The sequence below is a fragment of the Coenobita brevimanus genome, chromosome 13 (assembly GCF_032717465.1).
Source record: "Coenobita brevimanus isolate Jiangsu-jjx chromosome 13, ASM3271746v2, whole genome shotgun sequence".
Classification (NCBI taxonomy): Eukaryota; Metazoa; Arthropoda; class Malacostraca; order Decapoda; family Coenobitidae; genus Coenobita; species Coenobita brevimanus.
Window position 1 is genome coordinate 26,754,552 of NC_136966.1, and position 5,184 is coordinate 26,759,735.

Sequence of the window (5,184 nt, forward strand, 5' to 3'; positions counted from 1 at the left end):
TGATTTCCTGGCCACAGGAAACCATTTGGCTTGTCACTCAGTGTAGAGGTCATAAGGCATCTCTACATTGAATGAGTGGATGATGGGTGCCCCATCCACCACCACATGCATACAAAAAAACAATTTACTCAACTCTTCTTGACATGCTTATCTATTTATGTTGCAGTTACATGATGATCCAATCAAGCATATTCACTTCATAACTTTAGTTAACAGCAAATTGAAAACAGTTTGGCAAGAATACAGAGAGTCGACTTGGATAAAGAAGAGTGCAAAAAGTACTTTGCAGCTCAAATGTCCTGACAAAGAGCATTACCTGATGCTTGAAACCTGCTCTTCTACTGCAATTTGGCAAGTGAAACATGTATCTCTCCTGAGTGATGGTTAGTTTTAATCCCTTCCATCCAATGATGTGATTTTACATATTTTTCTAGCTACGTCCAAGATGGCTTCGTTCAACATTTACAAGATCTTCAAACTGGGGGGGGGGTTAAAAGTATCATTCATTAACCCCTACAACACAGGAACAGGACCTTAAGTTGAATGGAATCATATAATGGTGGCAAGAATTACAAAAAGTACACCACCCGATCAGAAGGATATAGCGTGATATAAACGCGTACTTACAGTACGGTACTGTACTCAATCTGTACCTGCGCTGCTATTGGGTTACCTAGTGCACTGCTATCATGGTGCTGCACAAACACTGGTATACTTAGTTAGGTTATAGTATTAACACTGGGCTGGTAGCATACAAGTTTACCGTATTAAGTATAAAACTTTTCTGAATTCATTACAAGTATAGCGCTACACAGCAAACAGATTTATTTGTTCAGTCTCAATATGCAAATGAGACATGAAGGAGCGGATAAACTAGATGTGTCAACGTACATACACCCGACTTCTGTCATAATGTATCCACTGATAAAACTGGTTCCCAGGCTATAAGCGTCCAAAACTGACGATAAACAAGATATTATCCATTCCCTAGTTATAATTTCAGGAAATCAGTGAAAAATGATTTTAACACCTCAGCCATGACATGCCTTTCAAGACATTTCTGGCAGCATTGGTATGCCTTCCAGATTCTCACCAAATCAGTAAATGTTACAGGTTTTCCTTACGATGCAAAGCATGCGTTCATGTTTGATAAGAGGCCAGACACAGGATAATGCAACCTTTGTGTCATACACTGGCGGTAGTAGCTGCTTCCTGTCTATTGGGGAATTAGTTGGCCAAAACATGCCCTAATGCCTCCAAATGGCCGAAAACTAGGTGTCTTCAACCCATCGCTACTGTAAGTGTGTATGGGGGAGTTTGAGTGGACACCAATATTCACAGAAAATCCATCACTCTAATCTCCATTCACCCTTACCTGGGTGCGGGCACCCACATACATGGCCGCAACCACCCTAACCAGCCACCCCTTGATCCCAAGCTTTCTCATTGCCCAGTTCACCACCTCTCTAGGGACTCTGTCAAAGGCCTTATCCAATTCAACAAAAACAAAGTATATACAATATCTTTTTCTTTCTTACGTATTTTTCCTGGATCTGTCAAACAATGAATATGGCATCAGTGGTCTTTGCCTAGCATAAACCCAAACTGCATAACATCAGTATTCACTCATTCTCTAATCATACCGTACCTTCTAGACCTCTCTCCATTACCTTTTTTATCTGGTCTAAAAGCTTTATACCTCTAATTTCCTCTTTCCAGGGCATCACTCTTCTCCTTGCATACATTTACAGTTACTCTCTTCAGCCAATCATCTCAAATATAATCGTATTTATCAGGTCGGTGACTAACTTCAGTCCTATATCTCCTGAGGCTTTCAGTATATCAGCAGTCAAACAAGACACACGTGCTGCCTTCCCCTCCTGCATCCTGCCTATTGCGCCACTCACAGTAGCAGCATCAATCAAAGGCCAAACTCTCAAGAGGTTGCTCTTGAGGGCCTGTACTGTTCATTAACATTTCTGTAAACATCTCCCTGTTCAGCCACCACTCTTTTCATCTCGCTATAGAAGACATTCTTTTCTGCTTGTTTTTTCAACTTCCATATCTTCCTCCTAGGTATACATAGATCCTCTTTTCCATCACCTGCTCCTTAGGTACCATGTCACATATATAAATTGTGTTTCTGCACCCAATCCTCGCTCCCTATAATTTTAACATCTCTCACTAACCCCCTATCAGCCCTCCTGACCAGGAAATAATTTATTTGGCTGTTATTTCCCCTAACTCGTATGCAATCACAGGCCATTCCATGAAAATGTCGACCTTTAGTGTTAATCTTAGAACTGATTAAAATTTTAAAAATATATACCCCGTATCAATTTAAAGCTTAAACACTGAATTTTATGAATCTAGTTTGAAAGTTTCTAAATTGTCTACTGAGAGTGGGGCATAAGAAAATGTACAATGTCACTGGAGAAAAGTTCATGCTGAAATTAGCGATTCTCTTATCATCATTGAGTAGTATCTATTGGTTTGAAATGGTGTCATTGGTTTTTATTGAAATGGAATCTATTTGAGTTGTGATTGCCATTACATTAGTTTACATATACTCTGTGGTCAGACTGTGACACGACGTTGAAGCGGAAGTTCTTCAGGAGTAACGTGCTTGATTTTTTTTTTTTTTTTTTTTACATTTTCCTCATATACAACTTATGAATTGGAGAAAACTAACATAACTTTATATTATAAACAGGCATCCTAGCACCTTACTAATGTAGCCCCGTGGTATCTGGTAAGAGACTCTGGTAAGCCATATGCGCCATCACACACGTTACATGCATGGAGTGAGGAACATTGCCGGAAAAGGACCTAATTTTTCTCACGCATACCTTTAAACAAGAAATCACTGCAGTTACAATAAATTCAGGGGAAGATGGGTGAGTACGGTGGGTGGGCTGGATGGTTTGATGTCATGGATGGCAATGTTTGGTGAGCAGGGTGGGTGGCATTCATGAGTGGGGAGGGTGGATGACCGTGGCTGGTATGTAGAATGGGTCATCAGAAAGTGTGGATCGCCAGGCTGTGTGGTGACACGGTGGGTTGTCAGGGTGGTTGAGAAGATTGTGTGGTCGGGGTGCTCTGCGTGGGTGGGTGGGGTTTAGGGTGGGAAACTGTGTTGGGTGGCATTGTTGGTGGGTGGCACTCGTGGGTGGGCAGGGTGGATGGCCGAAATCAGCGTGCTTGGTGAGTCGCACAGGTGGCTGGGAAGGGTGAGCGTTGGATGGGCTGAGTGAGCAGGTGTATATGTGGCTCCCCACATGACAAGGCAGAAGTGGAATTTTTAGGGCTAGTGATCATATAACTTGTCACTGTTAATATGTTGAACATTACGAATATGTTGAATTTTATGAATATATCATTGAATATGTTGATGATGGGAAGGGTGAGTGTTGGATGGGTTGAGTGAACAGGTGGATATGTGGATGGGTGGACATGTGGCTCCCCACTTGACAAGACAGAAGTGGGACTTATAGGGCTAGTGATCATATAACTTGTCGGAGATAATTAGACTTTAGTACATCGTTTAGATGACGAATTAATATTTGGAATATAATTCTATACAGCGAGATCATTCTATTCAAATCCGCTAAAGCCTCAACATAATTATTTCTCAGTGAGTTGAAGGTCGATGAGTTCATGTATTAATACTGTAATAGTTGAATGAATTACTGTATGCTAATGTTAAATGCGGCGAGACGTGAGAGAGAAAGCGAAGCATCAGATACCCGATCCATCCGCCTATCAAACCGGTGGTTACGTGAGGTAAGGAGGGGGAGTTGGGGGTGGAAGTGTGCGATTAACCTGCCTTCTGTCGTCTGTGGCATTTTGGAGCCGCGAACTGGGAGGCCCTCAGGCAGTACTTCTTTGATTTTCCCTGGAATGATTATTGCTTCCATGGCCGTGAGCCATCTGAGTGTGCCTTGCGCATTACGGAGTTTATTCTCTCGGGCATGGAAGCATACATTCCTTTCTCATATCCTTTGACTAACGCAAGAAAGCCTTGGTTTAATCACGCTTGTTCTAATGCTGTCCGCAACAAGGAGAAGGCCTACAAAAGGTACCAGAGCCAACCCACCCCTGAATCACATCATCTTTACGTTTCTGCCCGGAATCGTGCTAAGTCTGTTCTTCGCTCTACTAAAAATAATTTCATCCATACTAAATGCTCTCAACTCTCCAACTCGAATTCTTCCCGCTCCTTCTGGCACCTTGCCAAAAATCTTTCTAACAACTAAACCTCATCATCCTTCCCTCCTCTTTTCTACTCTGATGGTTCTGTAGCTATTTCTTCTACTGATAAAGCAGATCTCTTTGCACAGACTTTCTCCTCCAATTCCACCTTAGACGATTCCGGTGCTGTTCCTCCACCACTTCTCCCCTCTGACTTCCTCATGGCTGACATTAAAATTTCTTCAGTTGATGTATTTTCTGCCATCACTGGCCTCAGCACTAACAAGGCATATGGGCCTGATGGGGTCCCTCCTGTTGTTCTCAAGAACTGTGCTTCTGTGCTTACACCCTGCCTAGGCAAACTCTTTCGCCTTTGTCTGTCAACTTGTACCTTTCCTTCTTGCTGGAAGTTTGCTCTCATTCAGCCAGTCCCAAAGAAGGGTGACCACTCCCAACCCTCCAACTATCGTCCAATTGCTTTAACGTCCTGTATTTCAAAAGTTTTCGAGTCAATTCTTAATAGAAAAATTTTAAGGCATCTTTCCTATCACAACCTTCTTTCCGATCGTCAGTATGGGTTCCGTCAGGGACGCACCACTGGCGATCTTCTCACCTACCTTTCAGACTCCTGGTCATCCTCCTTTCGGGACTTTGGCGAAAGCTTTGCCATTGCACTTGACATCTCAAAGGCTTTCGATCGAGTCTGGCATAAATCTTTAATTTCCAAACTGCCCTCCTACGGTTTCTATCCTTCTATCTGTGCCTTCATCGCTAGCTTCCTTTCTGGTCGTTCTATAGCCGCTGTTGTAGACGGCCATCGTTCTTCTCCTAGATCTATCAGCAGTGGTGTTCCTCAGGGCTCTGTCCTATCACCAACTCTCTTCCTTTTATTCATCAATGATCTTCTAAGCCGTACATCTAACCCTATCCACTCATACGCTGATGACTCCACCCTTCACGTTTCCATTCGGTTCCCGCAACGCCCATCTCAGC